General features: G+C 38.7%; 1 long non-coding RNA gene across 1 annotated transcript; it reads right to left on the reverse strand.

The window, feature by feature from the left end:
- Nucleotides 1-5,873: 5,873 nt before the first annotated feature.
- Nucleotides 5,874-20,041, reverse strand: LOC134484797 (uncharacterized). Its single transcript, XR_010062602.1, has 3 exons — nt 19,909-20,041; nt 9,011-9,137; nt 5,874-5,975 (listed from the first exon to the last, which is right to left on the reverse strand). It is a non-coding gene; the product is annotated as an uncharacterized LOC134484797 (long non-coding RNA).
- Nucleotides 20,042-27,293: the final 7,252 nt, after the last annotated feature.

Genomic DNA, 27,293 nt, shown 5'->3' on the forward strand with positions numbered 1-27,293 from the left:
AACAAAAATATCCTTGTAATGTACGTAGAGAAAATTGATCAGACAAAAAGGAAAACAGATAGCAACCTTCCTGGATTCAACACAAGAGGGCATAAGTTCCTGTAGTATATTCTGTATGAGTTTATAGAGTTTATGTGCTAACACCTGGAAATGAAATCCTACGAAAACCAACAACAAACTAACTAGAAGCTGCAATATTTATAAAGGCCAAACAAATATGTGGAAGTATTATTTTCAGCTCTATATGAGAATATTAATGTTTATTAATTTGTATATTAACAAAATATTAATTTAATGACTGCAAATTTTTATTGCAAATTTTTAAATAGATTTTAGGCTACTCATGTGATCATTAACTTTAGTGACTTTTAATGCATTACTGATCAATAAAGTGTTTTTTTGACTGTGATTATCACTATGAATATTCAACAAAATCAAATTATGTGAACCAGGAACTGCTCTTCTGTTTTCTATTTTTTGTTGTACAAATGTAAGAGGTTTACCTGCTTTTTCCCGTGTGCAACACATCCATGCCTAATGTCCAGGAGGTTGAAGAGGTTGTGAGATTCTGTGATGCAGAAATTACAGCCACTTGTGAACTGTCACTCGGGAGCTAGGGTTCGGTCCTGGGTTCTCTGGAAGAACAGATAGTGCTATTAATCACCGAATCGTTTCTTAATTTTCAGCAAACACCATTTCTTTGTAAATATAGTGCCTAAGGTGTCCTGTCTTCTGCATAGACAACTGTTTTCTCAAATGTGATAATTTAATATTAAACACACATCCACTTGCTTCTTACCTTCATATATATATATATATATATATATATATATATATATATATTCACACAAACACACATACACACAGAATCACACACACAGTTACACACAGAGACACATGCACAACTGCTCTTACCTTCAAGTTTACTTACACACTTACTTACTTTCTTACACACACACACACAAACACACACACACACACACCTGCTTCTAATCTTCAAGTAGATTTAGTTATTTTCACTTTAATTTGTTTATTTATTCACTTTACATGTTGCACACTGCCCCCCCCCCCATTCACCCCTCTCACAATTCTTTCCCCAGCACTTTCTCCTCTGAGCAGGAGGGGAACCCTCTGGTATCTCCTCACCTTGCATATCTAGTCTCTGTAATCACATCATCTGAATCTGAGGCCAGACACAGCAGCCTAGATGGATAGGGGTGGGGAGGTAGAGGTCATATCCAGAAAGAGGCAGAGAGCTGGGGTAAGAGATGCCCATGAATCAATGGGTGTTTCCTTAGCTGAGACTCAACGCCTCAGTGATATGGACCTGCAGAAGTCATCTCCTGTAGCCAGAGAGCAAACAAAATGGAGTGATAGAGACACCAACTTTTGGCCCAAAATTTATTCTGACCACAAGAAATGAAAGGGCCGTGCATAGAGCACAGAGTGAGGAATGATAATCCAATGGTTAGTGCAGATTAAGGCCCACCCCATGGATGAGCACCAATTCGTGACACTATTAAAGACACTCTGTTATGCTTGGAGAAAAGAGTCTATCATGGCTTCCCTCTGAGAGACTCCACTAAGCTGCTGACTCAGACAGAAGCAGACATCCACTAGCAAAACCACAGGTGGAGCTCGGGGACTCTGATGGAAGAAGAGAATGAGGAGGATTATGGACTCTAAGGGCATGGCACTCCATAGGCTTTGTCTTCATGTGGGTACCGAACAACTAGAATTGGGCTTTCCCAAAACATGTTGTCTGTAAAATGGGATATCTGTGCCTTTAAAATTCATTTATTTATTTACTCACTTTACATCCCAATATCGGTGCTCCATCTTCCAGGTTCGCCAACACGCATTGTCGGGAAAACCCGTGAAAAGACAAAGCTACACATTTCCTACCTATGTCCTGGGGGCTCAATGTCAGTCCATGTTCACTCTCTGGTTGGTGGTTCAGTCTTTGGCAATCCCCAAGAGTCCCGGTGAGTTGACTCTATTGGTCTTTCTGTTGAGTCGCTCATATCAACTGGGCATCAATTCTTCACCTGTTTTTTATTTTTTTTAAAGACTCCCCAAGCTCCAGCTAATGTTTGGTGGTGAATCTTTACACTTCTTTCTCTCAGCTGTTGGGTGGAGTCACTCAGAGGACAGTTATGCTAGGAATCTGTCTGTAAGCATGATAGAGTATCTTTAGTGTGTCTGGGATCAGTGCTTGCCCACGGGGTAGGTCTCAATCTGTGCTAATCATTGGTTGAATGTTCCTTCCATGTCTGCTGTATCTATCTTTGTCTCTGAAGATGTTGTAGGCTGTGTTCATGGTGGATTGAAGGTTCTGTGGGTGTTTTTTTTTCCTTGTCACACCACTGGGAGTCATGCCTGGCTACAGAAGTGGCATATTAAGGATCTGTATCCCCAGTGCTAGAGTCACATCAATAGACACCCTGGGGATTTGCCTTCCCAACTCTCTGGCACTTCCTAGAGATGCCCACCCAACACTTGTGTTTTCCATTCCCTTTTCCCTGGATTCACTCTACCTAATCCCTCCAAACCCACTATACCCGATTCCTGCAAAACCACTATACCTATTTCCTCCTACCCATTACTTTCTCTACTTCCCCTCCCATTCAGTTTCCTTCCTCCCCACATCCACCACAATATCTATTCTGCTAAATGCGTTTTAACACAATATTTAGGAAAAAACACTGAGTAAGTATAGGAAGTATCCCATAAGTATTTGCGGTGGATGTGTAGGCAAGTTATGCACATATTAAATTTTATAGAGGTCAAAATTACTACATATATTGTTAGAAGAGACATTGTCTTCATTACATTTACCATGAAGGAAAACCATTTATATATTCTATTAAGTTATACAAGGGAAACTGTTAAAAGAGTTATACACATCACACAACTTTATTACTTTTAATGTTCTCTTTATTGCAAATGTTTACACAATGAAAAGTACAAAGGCTTAAACTCATGGGAGTGTACTTTGTTTCAAAGTTAAAGTTTATATGTACAGGTTGATGACAACAGTCATACTCAGAGGCGATAAATACATCAGGGAGTTCTCTATTACTTTACCTGTCTTCTTTCCTTTATTCCTGATGAAGACTCATGTCATTTGCAGCCCCTATTGTGAGAGATGGATCATAAAATGCCTGAGAGTCTACAACCCAGAATCCATCTATAGGAAAGAAAAAAAGACAACATCTCCAAATGGTACATGCAATCAAAACTTTCTTGTAGATCTTAATACTTGAAACAAAATGCAAAGAGAGAACCCATTTCCTAGGATATTACAATATACAGGAAATGATAGCTGTAGGAAGCATTCTCAGGGGATTTTAAACATTTGTACCTAAGAATTAAACTGCCTCCATGAAGTTGATTTATTTCTTTGGCAAGAAAGTCAGTTTGCCTCTTGAAAGTTGTGCCATCTGTCCATCACTAGAGCAATGGCCATCTTTATGAATGTGAACAAATAAACACATACCAGTTTTCACTTCTTCAAACAATTTCAAGAAGAACCTGAAAGAGAATGTATAATGTTTTAGAGATACAATACAGGAATTTAAATTAGCCAGCAAAAATATGTTGTTAAAATTTTCTGCCTTCTATTAATAATTTTGACTATTCTTGCTATGAATAAAAAGATGGCTATGTAATGTCTACCAATCCCCAAAGCCTGAAACATTGTGGAAAACTGTCTTATTCCTCCATAACTTGGTGTCACTCTCATGTTGAAGAGCAAGAAACTTTCTGTACTTTAATGTATTTGATCTTGGGAGCATGCAAATAAATCTTTCAGTTCCAAGAACAAAGACATGGCCATCCAATGTGACCCATATGAAACAAAATCTTTGTTCCTGACGTCAATGAACTTTAGCACACTGGTAACAATGCAGAGAGCAATATGAAGGAATAATCCTGTAATAATAATAATAATAATAATAATAATAATAATAATAATAATAATAATAATAATAATAATGGAATAATCCCCTCAAGGGATCACGGAATAAGGATAGTAAATGTTGAGATGTGTTTTTCAAGTGATATTGTATCCAAGAAAGCAAGTTTCAATAGGACAGACTCCTCACACATGAAAATTACTCAACCTGTCATGGCTTCACAGAGAGAGTTGAGAACCAGAGTGGTCTTTTAGGACAAGAGAAACATTCGCCAACCTCCTAAAAATAAAAGCAATCCAGACAGTCTGTGTCAGGATGGTTAGCTTATGCATGACGGACACAAACACACACACACACACACACACACACACAAACACACACACACACATGCAACACACACAGATACACAGAGAAACACAGAAAGAGACATAGACAGACAAACTGACATACACACAGACACAGACAGACACAGACAAACACACAGACACAGACACACACACATACACAAACACACAGACACATACTCATATACACACACGGAGAGACACAAAAACACATACAGACACACACAGAGACACACACACATACATACATATACACAAATACAGACACACAGACGATAACCAATATACAGATACACACACACACAAACACACACACACACACACACACAGACATACACTCATCTCTTGTCTCCTTCCTAGAGTGTCCAGGTGCACAAAGTGTGAAAGGATGGAGTGGACCCAGGAAACAGTCAGCCAGCAGAAGATTGGTCTGCGTGAAAGTGAATTATGGTTTCTTCCAAGGATTTCAGTGTCACAGCTCTGTTAGAAGGTATTCAGGGACACACTATCATTGTGTGTATAATTTATCAGGGTGAACAATGGCTAAACAAACCTTAGAGTGCAGGAAGGGTTTTCCTGTGCATTTACATCAGTTGCAGGTTTAAGGTACCAGGAAGCCCTCATTTGCTATATCTTTATAATCTCTTTCCCAGCATCAGTCTGTTGTTCAGGGATCTCCATTTTACCTCCTCAGAAATTGACTCCACTGAATGTGCCCCATACCCAACCCTGAAGTCCTACTTGCTCGATTTCAAAGGATTGCAGGTTCGTACTCTGCATTCTCTGTCAGATTAAATCCTCAGGAACGTGGCCCTCTAGACACCATGAATTAATCAGTGTTTTCATCGAGTTTCCACATTAACTCGTATGTTCCCTATTTCTGGCTGTTTCTCTCTGCACCGCGCTTTCCCTCCATCTTCCCCGCTGACCCTCCGCTTCTGTCCTCAGTCGCCGTCACTCACTCACATAATCTCTTCCAGTTTTCCTTTCAGATAGGTCTATGCTTTTCCCCTCACAGGCCTTCTCCTTTCCTTTGTTCTCTCTGCATTTGTGGATTGTAGATATAATATGATTAATCGCACAGCTGATACTATGCATAGGTAAAGGCCTTCCATGTTAGTGTCTCTAGGTCTCAGTTCCCTCTTGGGCTGATTTTTTTTTCTAGTTTCATCTATTTTCTCTTAAGCTTCATGATATCATGCCTCGACCACTATGATGTCATTCACCCACCCCTATGATATCATGCCCCAAACCTATGATGTCATGCCCCACCTCCATGATGCCATGCCCCCGTCCCCATGATGTCATGCCTTTGCCCCTTGCTAAAGTGTTTGTACATATTCACCAGGTAACATTCTTAATGCTGCACTGTCAACCACACTCCTCCAGGCTCCCACCATTTATAGTACCTCCTCCTATCCTCTCCCATTCTACACTGAATAAGCAGAGGACCACTCTGGGTACATCCCCACCCCGGGCACATCAAGTCTGTGCAAGACTAGATTCATTGTCTCCCAGCAGGTCCTGAAAACGCAGCCCGGGTAGGAGAACAGGATCCACAGACAGGCAACGGGTTTAGTGAGCCCACGTGGGGACCATTGTGCTTCTCTGCCTCTCTCAGTCCTTCCTTCAGTTCTTCAGTGAGACTCACTGAGCTCCATCTGATATTTGACCGTGCGCGTCTGCTTCAGTGTCAGTCGTCCCTTGGTGGAGCCTCGCAGAGGAAAATAAACATAAAATGCAAACATAAGAAAGGACCATTAATAATGTCAGTGTTTGTGGTTTGCTCATAGGATAAGTCTCACATCCGGCCACTTATCCTTTGGCCATTCCCTCATTTCCTCTTCCATCTCTGTCCTTGTGTTTCCTATAGAGGGGGCAATTTCTGGGTCAAAATTTTGGGGCTGGGTTTGGGTCCTTATCCTTCCACCTTGGGTCCTCTGTGGCTACAGAAAGTGACCATTTCAGTATCTGTATCCCCACTGTTACGAGTCTCAGCTAAAGTCACCCTCATGGACACCAGTGTAGCCTCACCCATCCCAGATTGCTGGTAAATCAGAGATAGCGCCCACCCTGGACTGTCTCTGATTTCTCTTTATTCTCTTGGCCCTCTGTCCCTCTTGCTCGTCTCTCCCAAGAAATGATTCTCAAACCACATTTCCCTTCCCATCCCCTTAGGCACCCAATCCTTTCCTTCCATCTGCCTCCTCTAATTAGTTTATTCCTCCTTCTGAGTGAAATTCAAGCATTTTTCTTTGCCCTTTCTCCTTGTTTATCCTCGTTGGTTCCGTAAATCTTAGTGTCGGAGGAAGAATGAAGAGGATGAAGAGATTCAAAATGGGGAGGAAGCTGGCCTTCTATCTTGGTATAAAGAACAGGGAAGAAATACATGGTCCTTTGGAAAGCTCAGTTAGTCCTTGGTAGGGGTTGAGTGGTATCGCTGAAGAGATAGCCTTGATCTGAGCATTCTACATAAGGGACTAAGGAACTGTGAGGCTCTCAGAAGCAAATGAACTTCCCTGTTCTTAAGGTTCCTGGAAATTAGAGAGTTTATATCCTTCATTCCTTTATTCCAAAACCCAAGTGTTGTGAAGGGCACGGTTGTTTTCCTGAGAGGTCATGACCTTTACTCTTCTTTTCTTTTTTTTTTCTTTTCTTTTTTCTTTTTTCTTTCTTTTTTTTTAACTTGACTATTTCTTATATACATTTCGATTGTTATTCCCTTTTCCGGTTTCTGGCAAACATCCCCCTAACCCCTCCCCCTCCCCTTCTTTATGGGTGTTCCCCTGCCCATCCTTCCTCCATTGCAGCCCACCCCCCAACAATCTAGTTCACTGGGGGATCAATATAAGCAGGACCCGGGGCTTCCTCTCTTTTTTTCATGAAGAAAAGGTCCTAAGGAAGAAGGGAAAAACAAGTATTGTGTCCCTAACTCACGGTAAACTCCTCCATGCTTTGGATACCTATAGTGAAGTTTGGGTCTGACACTGATATTTGAGAGAGAGAAGTGATTCTAGTGGAGACTTCAATAACTCAGTCGTTCCACTACTATTACTCTGACTACCACTTCAGATTTCCGAGATGTTTCTATATATACATTTTGAATATTATTTCCCTTCCCAGTTTCCTGCACATAAGATTCCTAACTTTTCCATTTCCTTCTACTCTAACCAACCTTTCTGCCTCATGATATTGCCTTTAACTGGGAGACAAACTAAGAATGACAAGAGCTTCTCTTTCCAATGTTGCCGAAAAAAGCCATCCTCTGCAACATATGCATTTGTATCCATAAGTCAGTCCATGTACTTTCTATGTACATTGGTCTAGTATTAAAAAGCTCTGGTTCACTGGCATCGTTGTTCTTATGGGGTTGAAAGCACCTTCAGCTCTTCTAATCCTTTTTCAAAATTTACCAACAAGAGGTCCGTTTTCAGATCACTGGTTTGCTACTAGCATTCACTTCTGTATTTGACATGCTGTATCTGTGTCTCTCAGTAAATATCTGTACCCAGTTCCTTGCAGAATGTATTTCCTACCTTCATCAATCTTATCTAGGTTTTTTGTCTGATGTATACATATGTACTTTGGTTCCTCTTAAACCTATGAAGTTAATTGGAAAGTTAACATGGATTCTGAACAACTATGTCAAGAATATAGAATTCAAAAATGACAATTTCAAAGAGACTCCCCCTGTTTTTATGAACCTACTGAAGTAGACTTTATTTTTTCTCCTTTTTTCGGAGCTGGGAACTGAACCCAGGGCCTTGTATTGCTAGGCAAGCGCTCTACCACTGAGCTAAATCCCCAACCCTGAAGCAGACGTATAACTGGTCCTCAAGCCATCCTCTTCCCTGCATATCACATGGTATGTTACGTTTGGCCTGAAGAAAGAATCATTTAAATCATCCTAAACCCTCATGTCTGGCCATGGGAACATTGGAAGCTAGATATGGTAGTACAGATATCAAATGGGACAAGAAACAGAATTCAATAGTCCATGTTGTCCTTTGCTTTCCTGATGTCTCGTAATTTTTCGATAAAATAAGAATTTGGGAGATTAGCATTTGAAGTAAGTACACAGAATTTACACTATTATAGTTACTATATAGCTGGGCCCCATTTGTGACCATATCATTGCAGAAAATGGTATTGAAAACAGAATTTTTGTGTGTATTGAGAAATATTTACAAAGTCCCCTAACAAGGAATTTACAATAAGAAATTGAAATACAGGATATTTAAGTTCTTTTTATTTCCAGAGCTGGTAAGAGCACCAGTGGAAGGGAAGCCCTGGGTCCTGCTAAGATTGAACCCCCAGTGAACTAGATTGTTGGGGGGATGGCGGCAATGGGATGAGGATGGGAAGGGGAGCACCCATTAAGAAGGGTAGGGGGGAGGGGGATGTTACCCGGAAACTGGGAAAGGGACTAACACTGGAAATGTATACAAGAAATAATCAAGTTAATAAAAAAAAAGAAATTGAAATACAATATTCATTCAATTTTACGTCTGTAGGGAAAATACTGGTCATTGGGAAACAGAGAAAACCTAGAAAATTCAACTGTATGTCACAAGAATGAACCTAGGAATAAAAGTATTATCTAGGAGAATCTCCTACTCTCCATGTTCCTAAATCTTTTTCAACCATGTCAAGCGCCACAGCATGTAACCACTAGTGAAGCAGCGAGAAGTCTCTAGCTTTAGAGAGAAGGAATATATAATGGTTTCCACTGTGTCACAGGAGACATACCTTTAAAGTGCAAACTTGAATCTTGTCAATGTAAGGAAAGTTGTTCATCAGGTAGTCCATGAGAGTTTTCAGTGACATCATCATTAGGCATCATGACCTTCACTCTTTTTGTCAAGTATAAAAGGTCCTAAGGAAGAAGTGAAAAAGAAGTATCTAGCTCTGAGTAAACTCCTCCACGCTTTGGATACCTATAATGCAGTTTGTGTCTGACACTGATATCTGGGAAAGGGAAGTACTTGTAGTTGAGACTTCATCATCTCAGTCTTTCCACTTGTATTATTCTGAATAACACTTCAGATTTCTGCATGAATATGTCTTACTCGGCAACTCTCTTTCTTTTATATCATTCTTTTTTTATTTTTTACCAAAATTTGATTTTTTAACTGAATGTTTCTATACTTACTTTTAAAATATTATTTCTTTTCCCAGTTTCCTGCCCATAAGGTTACTACGCATTCCATTTCCTTCTTTCAAATCAGCCTTTCTGCCGCAATGCATTCCCTTGAACTGGGAGACAAAGTAGGGAGTACAAGGGCTTCTCTTTCCAATGTTGTCCAAAATGGCCATCTTCTGCCACATATGCATTTTAAGGCATAGGTTAGTCCATGTACTTTCTTTTTATATTGGTCTATTATGAGAAAGCGCTGGTTCACTGGCATTGTTGTTCTTCTAGTGTTGAAAGCACCTTCAGCTTTTCGAATCTTTTCAAAATGTACCAACAAGAGGTCCGTTTTCAGATCTCTGGTTTGGTCCCAGCATTCACTTCTGTATTTGACATGCTGTATCTGTGTCTCTCAGTAAATATTTATATCTGGCTCCTGGCAGAATGCACTTCTTACCTTCATCATTCCTATCTAGTTTGGTTGTCTGATGAGTACAAATATAGATTTGGTGCGTCTTACACCTCTTTCGTCCAGTGGAATGTTCACATGGATTTTGCCCAACTATGTCAAGAATGTAGAATTAAAAAATGCCAACGCAAATAGACTCCGCCCTGTTTATATGAACCTATTGAAGTAGTCGTATAACTGGTCCTCAAGCCATTCTTCTTCCTGCCCATCATCTGGTATCTTCCTTTTGGTTTTAATAAAGAATCATGGTAAAACATCCTAAACCCTCAAGTCTGATCATGGGAACACTGGAAGACAGATCGCGTAGTACTGATATCAAATGGGACTAGATAACCAAATCCAATAACACATGATGTCCTTTGCTTTCCTGATGTCTGGTAATTTTTTGTTAAAATAAGGATTTGGGAGTTTATCGTTTGAAGGAGGTACACAGTATTTAAACTGTTATGCTCACTCTATAGCTGGGCACCCTTTGTGACCAAAATCATTGCAGAAAATGGAATTGGAAAACAGAATTATCGAGTACACATTGAGGAATATTTACAATATCCCCTGTCAAGGAATTAACCATAAGGAATTGAAGTACAATATTCATTCAATTAAAGGTCTGTAGGGAAAATACTGGCCTTTGGCAGACAGAGAAAACAGAGAAAATTGAACTGTATATCACAGGAATGAAACTGGGAATAAAATATTATCTAGAATTATCTCCTACACTCCATGTTCCTAAATCTTTTCTACCCATGCCAAGTCCCTGTCTAATTTTCTCCATTGAAAGCATGTAACCACTAGTGAAGCAGAGAGAAGTCTCTAGCTTTAGAGAGATGGGTTATGTATAGGTTTTTATTGTGTAACAGGAGACATACCAGGATAGTGCAAACTCGAATCTGGTCAATGTAAGGAAAGGTGTTCAGCAGGTAGGCTATTGCAATTCTCACTGATATCATCATTAGGCCTTCCTTGAAAAAGCTCTTTTATCCTGCAGAGGCCTAGCTTCTTTTGTGATGTCACGAGTGTTGTCCTGACTGCAATTGAATTGATGATAATCCTTCAGTACCTCTCGGGTTTACTAATTCGCTCCAAATTCAGAGTAAAGAGCTATTTGCAAAGGAGAACAAAGAGGAAGATGATATCAGGGATGGGGAGGAGGAAGCTGCCCTTCTGTCTTTGTATAAAAAATGGAAGAAATATGTGGTCTATAGGGAAGCTCGGTGAGGCCTGCGCAGGTGTTTAGTGGATTCGCTGAAGACATATCCTTGACCTGAGCCTTCCACATATGGGTATTAGTAGTTGGGAGCCTCTCAGAAGCATCTGGACTTCCCTGCTTGTTATGGTTCCTGTACATCAGAGAGTTTATACCATTAATTTCTTACAAAATTCAAGAGTTAGGAAGGGAATAGTTGTTTACCTGAGAGCTCATGACACTTATTCTTTTTGTCACAGAGGAAAAAGTTTCTAAGGAAGAGGGAAATACAGGTATTGTGTCCTCAGCTCACAGTAAATTACTCCATGATTTGGATTCATTTAGTGCAGTTTGTGTCTGACCCTGTTATCTGGGAGAGAGAAGTGATCCTATTCGCCACTTCATTGTCCCCGTCTTTTCACTAGTATTTCTCTGCCTACCATTCCCTGTCAATGACTTTTTAGATTTCTGAGTAAATAGGTGTTATTAGTTGGTTGTACTCTTTTCTTTAATTTCTTTAATTTTTTTATTTTTTACCATATTTTATTCCTTATTATTAATTGGATATTTCTATATTTATATTGAAATGTTATTTCGTTTCCCAGTTTTCTGCCCAAAAGATCCCTAACCATGCTCCTGCTCTTGTTCTATTATGCCCCATACTGCCCCTTTACGTTCCAATGAACTGTGAGTCTAACCCAGGGAGAACAAATGGGTTGTCCTTCCATTGATGCTTAAGGAGGACATAACCAGCCATAGTTGTGTCTCTGTACCTACATTGAATATTGGTTTAGTACCAGAGAGCACTGATTCATTTGCATTGTTTTTCATATGAGGTTAAACCCCTTCACCTCTTGTAATACTTCCCCAAAATCTACCAACAAGAAGTCCATTTTAAGTTCACTGGTTTGCCACTAGCACTCATTTATGAATTTTTTCTAAGGAAAGATCTATATCTGGTTACTGACAGAATGCACTTCTTAGCTTCATCAATATTATCGAGTTTTTGTGGCATTCATATATATACAATATATATACAGTTCGATGGCTCCTGCAGTGAGGAAGTAAGGTTGAATTTTAACATGGATTCTGCTCAACTAGGTCAAGAATGTAGAATCCGGGTAGGGGATTTGGCTCAGTGGAAGAGCGCTTGTCTAGTAAGCCCAAGGACCTGTGTTCGGTCCCCAGCTCTGAAAGAAGAAAAAAAAAGAATGTAGAAAACACAAATGAAAATGGCAAATAGAGTCCCTCCTTTCCTTATGAACCTCCTGAAGTACAGTGTTCCCTGGACTTCAGTCATTCTTCTCCCTGCCCATCCTCCTGAATCTTCTGTTTGGCCTGAAGAATGAATCATGGAAAAGCATCCAAAACCCTCAAATCTGTCACTGGGACACTGGAAGGTTGATACTGTAGTACTGATATCAAAAAGTTCTAGAGAAACAAATTTGATACTCCATGTGGTCCTTTGATTTACTGATGTCTGAAAATTTTTGAAATAAATAAGGATTTGGGAGTTTACTATTTGAAGTAGGTACACAATATTTACACTGTTTTACTCACTCTGTACCTATGCCCCTTTTTTTGCAAAAATCATTGCAAAAAATTGAATTGGAAAACAATTTTTGAGTACACATTCAGGAATATATATTTCCCCTCTCAAGGAATGTAGAAAAAATATTAATACAATATTTCATCAATTGAAGGTCTGTAGGGAAAATATTTGCCTTAGAGAAACAGAGAAAACCTGGGAAATTGAAGTGTATGTCACAGGAATGGACCTGGGGATAAAATTATTATCCAAAGAATCTCCTCTTCTCCATGTTCCTAGACCTTTTCTCCCCATTCCAAGTCCCTGACTAACTTTCTCCATTCAGACAATTTAACCACTAATTAAGCAAAGAGAAGTATCTAGCTTTAGAGAGATGTAGTAAGTAAAGTTTCCCACTGTGTCTCAGGAGAAACTCCTTGAAAAGCCACTTTTAATCTTTTCAATGTAAGGAAAGCTGTTTAGCAGGTAGTCCATGCAGCTCTCAGTGACATCACCATTAGGCCATGCCTGAAAAATCTCTTCTATCCTGGAGATCCCTATCTTCTTCTGTGATGTCACAAGTGTTGTTGTGTCTGCAACTGCCTCTCAGATATTCCTTCAGTACCTCTAGGGTTTACTAATTGGTCTCTAATTCAGAGTCAATAATCATTTGGGAGTGAGAAGAAAGAGGGTAAAAAGAACAGTGATGGGGAGAAAGAAGTTCGCCTTCTGTATTTGTCTAAAAAAGGAAGAAACACTTGGTCCATTGGAAAGCTCAGTGTTTCCTGGTTAGGGGTTGAGTGGGTTTGCTGAAGGGATATCCTCTATCTCAGCCTTCAACGTATAGGACTTAAGAACTGAGAGTCTCCCAGAAAAATCTGGACTTCCCTGCTCCTTGAAATCAGAGAGTTTGTATCATTAATTTCTTTATTCCAAAAGCCAGGTATTGGAAAGGGCCCAGTTGTTTCCTGAGAGCTCATGGCTTTTATAACTTTTCCGAGAAGAGAAAGGTCCTAAGGAAGGAGGGAAAGACAAGTATTGTGTCCTCAGCTCAGAGTACACTCCTCCTTGCTTTGGATTCCTATAGTGCAGTATGTGTTAGACAGTGATATCTGGGAGAGAGAAGTGCTTCTATTTGAGACTTCATCATCTCAGTCTTTCCACTAGTATTACTCTGACTACCATTCCCTGAAAGTTACCCTTTAGATTTCTGAGTCAATAGGTGTGATTTGCTTGCAGTTAACTTTTCTTTTTCTCTCTCTTTTTTATTTTTTAGCAATATTTATTACTTTTTCTAATCGTATATTTTTATATTTACATTTCAAATATTATTTCCCAGGTTCCTGTCCATGAGATTCCTAAGCAGTGCCACTAACCTACTTCTATAACCCCCGTTACTGCACGTTGACATTCCCTTGAACTTGTAGTCAAACCTAAGGAGGAGGAAGGGCTTCTCCTTCCATTGCGGCCCAACAAGGCCATTCTCTGCTACCTATGCAGTTGGAGGCATAGGTCTGTCCGTACACAGTCTTTGAATATTGGTTTAGTACCAGAAAGCTCTGCTTAGTTGAATTGTTGTTCTTATGGGGTTGAAAGTCCATTCAGTTCTTGTAATCTTTTCTAAACATCTACAAACATGAGGTCCATTTTCAGTTCTCTGGTTTTCCACTAGCACTCACTTCTGTATTTGACGTGCTCTAGCTGTGTCTCTCAGTAAAAATCTATGTCCAGTTGCTGGCAGCATTCTCTTCTTAGCTTCAAAAATCCATCTAGTTTTGGTGCCAGATTATATATATATATATATATATATATATATATATATATATATATATATATATATATATATATATACTTTTGGTGGCTTCTACTACTAAGAATTTGATGGAAGATATACTTAGATTCTGTGTAACTAGGTCAAGAATATAGGATTCACAAATGACAATGCCAAATAGACTCCCTCCTGTTCTTATAACCTATGGAAGTTGAGGTTTCACTGGACCTCAAGCCAATCTTCTTGCTGACCATCACCCAGAAATTGATGTTTGGCCTGAAGAAAGAATCGTGTTAATACAACCAAAACCCTCAAGTCTTGCCCTGGGACCACAGGCAGGTCGATATTAGAGAATTGATCTAAAAGAACTACAAAACCGCATTCTATAGTCCATGTTGTCCTTTGCTTAACTGATGTCTGGTAATTTATGGACAAAATAAGTATTTGGAAGTTCAACATTTGAAAAAGGTACACAATATTTACACTGTTATATTCACTCTATAACTCGGCCCAATTTGTAGCCAAATTTATTGCAAAACATCGAATTGGAAAAATGAAAATTTTGAGTACACATGCAGGAACATATGTAATGTCCCCTATCAATGAATGTAAAATCAAAAAATGTAGCACAATTTTCACTCAATTAAAGGTCTGTAGGGAAAATACTGGCACCTGGGAAACAGAGAACACCTTGGGAATTGAACTTTATGTCACGGGATTGGACCTGGGAATAAAATTAATCTTCAGAAGAATCTCCTTCTCTCTGAGTTCCTAGATCTTTCTCAGCCCTTGACTAGCTTTCTCCATTCAGATCATGTAACCACTAGTGAAGCAGAGAGAAGTCTGTAACTTTAAAGAGATGTAGCAAATAAAAGTTTCTACTGGGTCACAGGAGACAGGCCCGGAAAGGACACCCTTGAATCTGGTCAATATAAGGAAAGCTGTTCAGCAGGTAGCCATGTCAGTTCTAAGTGACATCATCATTAGGCAATGCCTGAAAAATCTCTTGTATCCTGGAGAGCCCTAGTTTCTTCTGTGATGTCACAAGTGTCGTCTTGACAGCAAATGCCTCACAGATATTCCTTCCTTATATCTAGGGTTTGCTAATTGGCCTATAATTCAGAGTAAACAGCCATTTTGGAGGGAGAACAAATAGGATGAAGAGATCAGAGATGTGGAAAAGGAAGCTGGGCTTCTGTCTTGGTATAAAAGGAAAGAAGAAATATGTGGTTCTTGGGAAAACACCCTGGGAAGATGGCTTTAGTTCTTTTGTTCTCTAGGTGCACCAAGCTCTTGGAGAAATTGCTGAACATCCTAAAGACCTTTGGGCCGACGGTTAAGTTTCTAGATACCCGTTTTTAGATTTCGATGGTCCTGGGGATTGCATGACTGATGGTAAATGTTTCCCAGGAAGAGTTTGAGAGTCAGACTGATTTTTAGATGTTTTAGAAGACATGGAATTTTTCTGATATAAAATAATTTTCTGCATATCCATTAATAAAAAGGACACTAACTGGCAAGCCCCAACACAAGGAGGCAAGTAAAATCATAGATAAAGCAAGAAATTAATCTTTACAACAAAAGAAACAGAAGCACACAAGCATAAACTAACCTCCAATTATGAAAATAAGAGAAAGTGACCATCACTAATCCTTAATATCTCTCAACTTCAATGGACTCAATTCCCCACTAAGAAGACCCATGCTCTCTCTTCCACATGGAGGTAGTCTCTACAAGGTCCCTCTACACACTCCCGGCATTTTACTGAGTCCTGATAGTCTCATACCTCTCAGGTCTCTGGAATATTCTAGAGCCACCAACTACCTCCAACATTTTAGCTCCTGAGATTGCCTGTTTCCATTCATTCTGCTGAAAGTCAGGGTTTCAGTCCTACTCCCCGCCAATAACTGACCATGTTCCCATCTTTCCCTTACTGTCTCATTTCTCACCCAGGTCCCTCACTCTTCCCTCCTGAGGTCCATTTCTTCACCCTCTCTAGTGGGATTGAGACTCCTCACTTTGGCTGTTCAGCTTGTTAAAATTTTATTATTTCTTTTATAAATATTAGATATTTTTGTTTACATTTCAAATATTATTCACTTTCCCAGTTTTCCGGTCATAAGAGTCCTATCACTTTCCCCACCAGTTCTTCTATAAAGGTGTTCCCCCTCACCAACCACTCCCTTTCCCAGCACACCCTGACATTCCCCTACACTGGGGGTCCAGCTTTGGTAGGTTAAGAGCTTCTCCCCCCATTGATGTCCAACAAGGCTACATATGCAGCTGCAGACATAGTTCTGTCTATGTACAGTCTTTGAATATTGTTTTAGTACCAGAAAACTATGGGTCATTGGTACTGTTGTTGTTATGGTATTGAAAGCCCATTCACTTCTGGTAATCCTTTCTCCAAATTTACTAACAATAGATTCGTTTACATTCCATTGGTCTGCCAATAACCTTCATTTCTATAATCGGCATGCTCTACCTGTGTCTCTCAGGAAAGATCTATATCTGTTTCCTGGCAGCATGCACTTCTTAGCATCATCAATCTTATGTAGTTTGTGGCAGATCTATCTATCTATCTATCTATCTATCTATCTATCTATCTATCTATCTATTTATCTATCTATCTCTATCATATATATATATATATACATATACATACTTATACATATATACATACACACACACACACACATATATATATATATATGTATTTATGTATATATTTGGTGGCTCCTACAACTATATGGTTAGTTGGAATTTTAGGATAGATTCTGTGCAACTAGTTCAAAAATGTAGAATTAGCAAAGGCCAATGCCAATCAGACTCCCTCCTGTTATTTTTGAACCTATTGAAGTTGAGGTATCTCTGGACATCACGACATTCTTCTTCCTGCCCATCCTGCTGAGTCTTGTGTTTGGCCTGAATAAAGAATCATGGTAAAACCTCCAAAACCCTTAAGTTTGGCCCTGGGAACAGGAAGGTAGATATTATAGAACTGACATCTAATGGGACTAGACATCCACATTCTATAATCTATGATGTCCTTTTGCTTTAATGCTGTCTCCTAATTTTTGGATAAAATAAGGATTTGGACTTCATCATTTCAAGTAGGTATACAATATTTACACTGTTATATTCACTCTATATATTGGCATGCTTTGTTGCTTATTAATTGCAAAAATGGAATTGCAAAACAGAATTTTTGTGTACACAATCTGGAATATATATATATATATAAAGTCTCCTATAAGGAAAGTACAATACGAAAATGAAATACAATACTCAATCAATTAAAGGTCTGGAGGGAAAATACTGGCCTTTGGGAAACAAAGAAAACCTAGGAAATTGAAGTGTATGTCACAGGAATGGACCTTGGAATAGAATTATTATCCAGAATAATCTCCTCCACTCCATGTTCCTAGACTTTTTCTACCCATGCCAAATGCCTGATTAACTTTCTCCATTCAGAGCATGAAACCATTAATGAAGGAAAAAAACTCACTAGGTTTGGAGATGGAATACATAAAGGTTTCCCCTGTGTTACAGGAGAGATACCTGGAAAAGGCACTCTCAAATCTGGTCAATGTAAGGAAATCTGTTCAGAAGGTAGGCCATGGCAGTTCTCAGAGACATCATCATTAGGACCTGCCTGAAAAATATCTTGCAACCTGGAGATCCCTATCTTCTTCTGTGTTGTCACAAGTGTTGTCGTGACTGCAATTGCCTCTCATATATTCCTTCAGTACCTCTAGTACTTACTAATTGGCCTCTAATTCAGAGTAAACAGCCATTTGGGAGGGAGAATAAAAAGGATGAAAAGATCAGATATGGGGAGAACGAAGGAAGCTGGCCATCTGTCTTGGTACAAAAAAGGAAGGAATACATGGTCCTCGGTATAGCTCAGTGAGTACTTGGTAGTGATTTAGTGGGAATGCTAAAGAGATAGCCTTTATCTGAGCCTCCCACCTATGGGAATCAGGAGATGGGATCCTCTCAGAAGAATCTGGACTTCCCTGTTTTTATGGTTCCTGGAAATCAGAGAGTTTATATCATTAATTTCTTTATTCCAAAAGTCAAGTGTTGGGAAGGGCACAGTTGTTTTCCTGAGAGCTCATGACCTTTACTCTTTTTGATAAGAAGAAACATGTCCTAAGGTAAAAGGGAGAGACAGGTATTGTGTCCCTAGCTCAGAGTAAATTCCTCCATGTTTTGGATATCTATAGTGCAGTCTGGGAAGCAGCAGTGCTATTAGTTGAGATTTCATCATCTCAGTCTTTCCACTAATATTTCCACTGATTACCACTTTACTTCTCTGAGTCACTAGGTATGATTAACTGTCAGTTTTCTCTTCGTTTATTCCTTTCATTTTTTTATGTTTTAGCTTTATTTGTATTGCTTTTTTTAACTTGATGTTTCTATATTAACATTTAATGTTATTTTGTTTCCCATTTAACTGCCCATAAGATTCCTACCCATATCCTTCCCCTTCTTCTTTAACCCCTCTGACTGTGCATTCACATTCCCTTGAACTGGGAGACAAACCTAGAGTGGGCCAATAGCTTCTGCCTCCATTCGTGATGAACAAGGTCATCCTCTGCCACATGCAGTTTGAGCCATAGCTCTGTCCATCTACATTCATTGAATATTGGTCTAGTACCAGAAAGCTCTGGGTCTTTGACATTGTTGTTCTTATGGGATTGAAAGCTCCTTCACCTCTTGAATTCCTTTCTCAAAATCTGCTAACAAGATGTCTGTTTCAGTTCAATGATTTGCCACTAGCATGAATTTCTGTAGTTGACATGATCTACCTGTGTCTCTCAGGAAATATCTTTATCAGGTTGCTGGCAGAAGGCACTTTTTAGCTACATCAATATTATCTAGTTTTGGTGGCTGATGTATATATATATACTTTTGTGGCTCCTACAGCTATGTGGTTAGGTGGAATTGTGACATGGATTCTGAGCAAGTAGTTCAAGAATGTAGAGTTCAGAAATGACATTGCCAAATAGACTCCCTCAAGTTATTATGAACCTATTGAAGTTGAGGTTTCACTGGTCCTCAAGCCATCCTTCTTTCTGCCCATCCTCCGATATCTTATGTTTGGCTTTCAGTGAGAATCATTGTAAAATATCCAACACTCAAGTCTAGAAATGGGAGCACAGGAAAGTAGATAGTATAGTACTGATATCAAATAGGACTAGAGAACTGAATTCTATAGTCATTATGTCATTTGCTTTGCTGAAAATAAAATTGGAAACAGAAGTTTTGAGTACACATACAGGAATATTATTAAAGTCTCTTATCATGGAATGGACAATGAGAAAGTGAAATACAATATTCATTCAATTAAGGTCTGTAGGCAATATACTGGCCTTTGGAAATAGAGGAAACCTGGGATATTGAACTCTATGTCACAGGAATGAACCTGGAAATAAAATATTATCTATAAGAATCTCCTTCACTCTTTGTTGTTAAATCTTTTCTAGCCATGCTAAACCCCTAACTAACTTTGTCCATTGAGAGCAGGTAACCCCTAATGAAACAAAGAGAAGTCTCTACCTTTAGAGAGATTTAGTATGTAAAGGTTTCCACTCTTAAACAGGAGACTCTTCTGAAAGTGTCACCCTCAAATCTGGTCAATGTAAGGAAATCTGTACAGCAGGTAGTCTACGGCAGTTCTCAGTGACATCATCATTAGGCCCTCCTTGAAAAATCTCTTGTATTCTGGAAGCCCGAGCTTCTTCTGTGATGTCACAAGTGTTGTCCTGACTGCAACTTCCTCTCAGATATCCCTTCAGTACATCTAGGGTTTATTAATTGTCCTTTAATGCATTGTATACAGCAATTTGGGAGGGAGAAACAGAGGATGAAGTGATCAGACATGGGGAATATGAAGCTGGCCTTCTGTCTTGGTATAAAAATGGAAGAAATACGTGGTCAGTGGGAAAGGTCCTTGAGTCTTGGGTAGAGGTCGAGTAGGTTCACTGAAGATATAGCCTTGATCTGAGATTTCCACATATGGAATCAGGAGCTCGGAGTCTCTCAGAAGCATCTGACATGCTTCTCAGAAGATCTGAAAAATAACTTGTTATTTTTCTTGGAAGTCAGATACTTTATATAATTCATTTCTTTATCCCAAAAGCCAGGTGTTGGGAAGGGCACTATAATTTTTCCTGAGAGCTCATGGCTTTTACCATTTTACCTTGAAGGAAAACGTCCTAAGGAAGAAAGATAAGTCAAGTATTGTGTCCTCAGCACAGAGAAAATACCTCCATGCATTGAATTCTAATAATGTAGTTTGTGTCTGTCACTAATATCTGGGAGGAACAAGTGCTTCTAGATGAGACTTCATCATATCAGTCTTTCCACTAGTATTACTCTGAATACCATTACCTGACAGTAACCCCTTAAAATTCTGAGTCAATAGTTGTGATTAACCGGAAGATTTCTTTTCTTTTATTTCTTTCATAATTTTTTTTTAATTTTTAACAAATTTTATTGCTTTTTTAATTGGATATTTCTAAATTTACATTTAAAATATTAATTCCTTTCCCAGTTTCCTGACTATAATATCCCTTACCAGTCCCCTTAAGCTTTTCATTATAATCCCTCTTTCCTGCCCTGGACATTCACTTGAACTGGGAGTCAAACCTAGACAGGACCAAGGGTTCTATTTCCATTGTTACCCAACAAGGCCATCCTCTACAACATATGCAGTTGGAGACATAGGTCTGTTCATGTACATTCTTTGAATATTGGTCTACTACTAGAAAGCTCTGTTTCATTGGCATTGTTGTTCTTACTGGGTTAAAAGCACCTTCACCTCTTCTAATCCTTTCTCAAAATCTACCAACAATAAGTCTGTTTTCAGTTCACTGGTTTGACACTATTGTTCATGTTGTGGTTTGCCCTGAAGTTATCTGTGTTTGATGCTAATTCCACTGCCCCAAGGTCAGCTGCATAGTCCTGTACTCAGAACTAAGGTTACTTCACCAGATCCACGACTCCATTGAATTTGTAAAGTATATGTGAGTGGCAGGTACAAGATAGAAGGAGGGTTATCATGGGAGGAGAAGGCAGAATGAGCGAGAGAGAAGTTTGAAGGGAGAGGAGGAGACTAGAGGAAAAAAAAAGAGTGAAAGGAAGATGACAGAGTGAGAAGCCATGGTAGGTGAATATAAGATTCTGCTCTGTGTAATTACACGTCATTATTAATGTTCCTAAGGAATGGATGGTACCTGGTTTGTATGTTTAAATGGACAATTATATCGAATCAACTGGATCAAAGAGTATTGTGTTGTGTGTTTTTTTATGTGAGGGTTTGAGTATTGGAAAATGTGCGGTGGCATGAAACATTTCGCAGCTGAGGAGTGAGGTGTTTCTCCCAAGATATCTAGCAGAGAATCTCAGAAACTTTGGTGCCAGAGTTAGCAGGGTAAAGAAAATTTATTTTTTATTTTTATATTTACAAGAACACATTCACTTCTGTATTTAATATGCTCTAGCTGTGTCTCTCAGGAAATATCAATATCTGGTTCCTGGCAGAATGCACTTCTTAGATTCATCAAAATTACCTAATTTTTGTGATATATATATATATATATATATATATATATATATATATATATATATATATATATATCCTTTGGGTGGATCCTTCCGCTACGTGGATTTTCACATGGATTCTGCACAACTAAGTCAAGAGTGTAGAATCCACAAAGGACAATAACAAATAGACTCCCTCCTGTTCTTGTGAACATATTGATGTTGAGGTTTACCTGGAGCTTAAGCCATACCTCTCCCTGTCTTCGTCTAGGATCTTATTATTCCTGAAGAATGAATCATAGTATAAGATCCACAACATTCAAGTCTGGCCACGGGAACACCATATGGTAGATAAAGCAGAACTGATATCAAATAGTTAGAGAACTGTATTCTATAGTTCATGTTGTCCTCTGCTTTACTGATGTCTGGTAATTTTGGGATTAAATAGGGATTTACGTGTTTATCATTTCAAGTAGGTACACAATATTTGGACTGTTATATTCATTCTATAGCTGGACAACATTTGTTGCCAAAATCATTGCAGAAAATGGAATTGGAAAACAGAAATTTTGAGTACACATTCAGGAATATTTATAAAGTCCCATACCAAGGAATGTACAATAAGAAAGTAAAATACAGTATTCATTCAGTTGAAGGTCTGTTGGGAAAAACTTGCCATTGGAAAACAGAGAAAACCTACAAAATTGAACTGTATTTCATGAAAAGTACCTGGGAATAAAATTATTATTCAGAAGAATCTCCTCTACTCCATGTTACAAGATCTTTTCTATCCATTCCAAGCCCTTGAATAACATATTCTTTAGAGAGATGGAGTGCATAAAGGTTTCCACTGAATCTCAGGAGACATACCAGGAAAGGGCACCCTCAAATCTAGTCAATGTAAGGAAAGCTGTTTATCCAGTAGGGCCTGGCAGTTCTCAGTGACATCATGATGAGGATCTGCCTGAAAAATCTCTTGCAAGCTGGAGAGCTTTATCTTCTTCTGTGATGTCACAAGTTTTGTCATGTTTGCATCTGCCTCTCAGGTATTCCTTCAGAACCTCTAAGGTTTAGTAATTGTCATCTAATTCAGTGTAAACAGCTATTAGGGAGTGAAAACAAAGAGGATGAAGAGATCAGAAATGGGGAGAAGGAAGATGCCTTTCTGTCTTTGTCTAAAAAAAGGAAGAAAGATGTGTGCTTGGGAAAGCTCAGTGACTCCTTGGCAAGGGTTGAGTGGTATTGCTGAACAGAAAACATTGATCTTAGCCTTCCACATGGGGGATTCAGGAGCTGGGGTCCTCTCAGAAGCATCTGGATATCTCTGTTCTTATAGTTCCTGGAAGGCATAGTGTTTATATAATTCATTTCTTTATTCCAAAAGGAAAATGTTGGGAATGGCACAGTTTTTCCCTGAGAGCTCATGGCCTTCATTCTTTTTGTCCAAATGAAAAAGGTCCCACAGAAGAATGGAAAGACAAGTATTGTGTCCTCAGGTCAGAGTAAACTCCTCCATGCTTTGGATTCCAAAAGTGCAGTATCTATCTGACTCTGATATTTGGGAGAGAGAAGTGCTTCTAGTTGAGACTTCATCATCTCTGTCTTTCCACTAGTATTACTCTGAATAACACTTTAGATTTCTGAGTCAATAGCCATGATTAGGTGACAGTTTTCTTATCATTTATATCATTCTTTTATTTACTTTTTGGCAAATTTTAGTGGTTTCTTAAACTGGATATTTTGATATTTACATGTAAAATAATATTTTCTTTCTCATTTTCCTTCCCATAAGATCCCTACATATTCACTATCCCTTCTTTAACCACACTTTCTGTCCCTTGACAATCCCTTGAACTAGAAGATAATCCTAGGTTGTATCAAGGGCTTCTCCTCCAATGATGCCCATCAATGCCATTCTCTGCCACATATTCATTTAGGGCAATTGGTCTGTCCATGTAAAGTCTTTGAATATTGTTCTAGTACCAGAAAGCTCTGGTTCATTGGCAAAGTTGTTCTTATGGTGTTGAATGCACCTTCAACTCTTGCAATCCTTTCTCAAAATCTACCAACAAGAGGGCGGTTTTCAGTTCACTGGTTTGCAACTAGCATTCACTTCTGTATTTGACATGCTCTAGCTGTGTCCCTCAGGATCTATCTACATCCGGTTTCTGGTAGAATGCACTTCTTAGCTTCATCAATCTTGACTAGTTTTGGTGGCATATATATATATATAATGTATTTTTGGTGCCTCCTACAGTATGAAGTTAGTTGGTATTTTAACATGGATTATGCGCAACTAGGTGAAGAAGGTAGAATCCACAAAGGCATTGCAAAATAGACTCTCTCCTGTTCTTATGAACCTATTGAAGCTGAGGTTTCACTGCTCCAGAAGCCATTCTTCTTTCTGCCAATCCTCCTCTATCTTATGTTTGGTCTTAAGAAAGATTCATGGTAAAACATCCTAAACCCTTAAATATGACCGTGAGACACTGGAATGTAGATATTGCAGATGATATCAAAAGCGACTAAAGAAGAGAATTCTATGCTCCATGTGGTCCTTTGCTTTACTGATATCTGGAAATTTTGGATAAAATAGGATTTCAAAGTTTATCTTTTCATGTCGGTACACCATATTTACACTGTTATTCTCAGTCTGTAGCTGTGCGCCTTTGTTGAGAAATCATTGCAAAAAAATGGAAGTGGAAATTCGAATTTTTGAGTACACATTCAGCAACATTTATAAAATCACCTATCAAGGAATATACAATAAGAAGTGAAATACAATATTCATTCAACTAAGGGTCTGTAGAGAAAATACTGACCTGTGGAGGACAGAGAAATCATAGAAATTGAACTTTATTTCATAGTAATTAACCTGGGAACAAAATATTATCTAGGAGAATCTCTAATATCCCATGTTCCTAAATCTTTTCTATCCATGCCAAGTCCCTGACCAAATTTCACCATTCAGAGCATGTAACCAATAATGAAGCAAAGAAAAGTTTGCAGCTTTAGAGAGATGGAGTTCATAAAGGTTTCCACTGTGTCACAGGAGACATACCAGGAAATGTCACCCTTGTATCTGGTCCATGTAAGGAAAGCTGTTCAGCATTTAGGCTATGGATGGTGTCAGTGACATCATCATTACGCCCTCCTTGAATACTCTATTTTAACCTGGAGATCCCTAGCTTTTTCTGTGATGTCCCAAGTGTTGTTGTGAATGAAACTCCCTTTCAGATATTCCTTCAGGACCTCTAGCGTTTACAAATAATCCTGTAATTCAGAGTAAACAGCCATTTGAGAGGGATAACAAAGAACATGAAAAGATAAGAGAAGGGGAGAAGGAAGTTGGTCGTCTGTCTTGGTCTAAAAAAAAAAAGGAAGAAATACATGGTCCTTGGGAAAACTCAGTGAGACCTTGGTATAGATTGATCGGAATGCGGAAGAGATAGCCTTGACCTGAGTCTTCCACATCAAGAGCTGCGAGCCTCTCAGAAGCATCAAGACTTCTCAGTTCTTATGGCTTCTGGAAGTCAGAGATTTTATATCATTCATTTCTTTATTCCAAAAGCCAAGTGTTTGAAAGATAACAGATGTTTTCTTGAGAGCTCATGGCATTCATTCTTTCTGTCAATTATAAACAAGTCCTAAGTAAGAAGGGGAAGACAAGTATTGTGTCCTCTGGTCAGTGTAAACTTCTCTATGCTTTGGATGCCAATAGTGCAGTTTGTTTCTTATACTAATGTCTGGGAGAAAGAAGTGCTTCTAGTTGAGATTTCAACATCTCAGTCTTTCCACTACTATTTACACTGACTAACACTTTAGATTTCTCAGTCAATTGGTGAGATAAGCTTGCAGTTTTCCTCTCTTTTATTTCTTTAATTTTTTAATTTTTTTAGCAAAACTCTCAAATCTCATCCTGGGTGATGATGTAGATTAGACCCATTAGATGAAATGAAGAATTAGAAAAAATCTCCTGATGATGAAAGTGGTAAGGAAATCACATTGATGTATCATAAATGCAGTGCCAAGAGCAATATTCAGTCTAGTCTGGGGAGATGCTGCCTTCATCAGAGACCACAGACCTTTAGTGGAGTATGATTCAGTACTAAACTGGGAAGGGAAAATTATGGTTGATATTGTTCTAGTAGATCTCACAACATGAATAAGTGTTTCTTCCAGATAAATGAGTGATTATTGTAAAGCAACTCCCGGAATGAACTTATGAGACCCACCATTAGCCTGTGAAATAATGTGTTAAAGAAGAAATCTGTGTCTCTCCAGGGACAAACTGTTGCTTTCAAACCAACAGTAAAGTGTCCATTCTATGAATGATACATAGATATACACACATTATAACAGGATGGACACAGAGTTTCTTCAGGTCCATGAATTAGGTATTCAGCAGTTGACCTGACTCAGCAATAAAGGTAATTTTTGCCAACTCTTGAGACCTGAGCTCCTTCACTAGGAGCCCCATGATTGAAGAAAGACCATACTTCAAACAACGTGTCTCAGATTTTATTTAGTTCAAGTTTCATGGGCTTGGTCCTCAGAAGGAAAGACATCTTGTTTTCCAATTCTTGTTTATCCTATAATCCTTCTCTCTGATGCACTCATGCAAATAAATTACAGTGCATTTCATTGATAGGTTATTATTGCTATTTCAATTCTCTTGCCAAGAACTATAGAAAATAAGAATGACTGTATCAAAGAATCATATGAAAATCAGATTAAGGGAATGTGGCCATTGAAAATTTGTAACTGAGCTGAAACTCTTACTAGAGACAAACTGCTGTAGAAGGTCTTCTATAGATACCTGGTGTAGTAGTTGTTGTTCCCCAACAGATACTAACGGATGAATTGCTCTCCAGAGGAATCAGACTAGTCACAATGATCACAGACTATGGACCACATAATTTAACAATGGCTGACTCTTTGTAAAGTCCTATAATGTTTTATTAGTTTATTAGTCCAATAGGCTAGATGTCTCATCTGGTCATTGGTATATGGATAAATCTTCAGTATGTAGGTTCTAATGTCTGTGAGGGTTTGGTAGCAATGTGACTGCAAGCAGGAAAGGTAAACGCTTCTTTCTTCCATGTTTTCTATGGGGATTCAAATAGAATGCATGGTTAAGAATACATAGGGATTGCCATTTTCAAACAGACCAGTATCTTCAACTAAATATTCTTTTCTGGGAAGATGCACTTTGTCAGCTTGGCTCATGTGTATGTGAACTGCAAGATCTCGTGTGGGAAGGCAGTCCTGTTCATCAATCCCAATTGCCCCTATTACAGAAATATCCAAGACTTCCTCAATCAACTCCTTTGCAATCATGGTCTTCTGAGATTTGAAGACATTACATCTACTAACAACACCAATGGGATTCAAGATTA

The sequence above is a fragment of the Rattus norvegicus genome, assembly GCF_036323735.1.
Source record: "Rattus norvegicus strain BN/NHsdMcwi chromosome Y unlocalized genomic scaffold, GRCr8 chrY_unlocalized_8, whole genome shotgun sequence".
Lineage (NCBI taxonomy): Eukaryota > Metazoa > Chordata > Mammalia > Rodentia > Muridae > Rattus > Rattus norvegicus.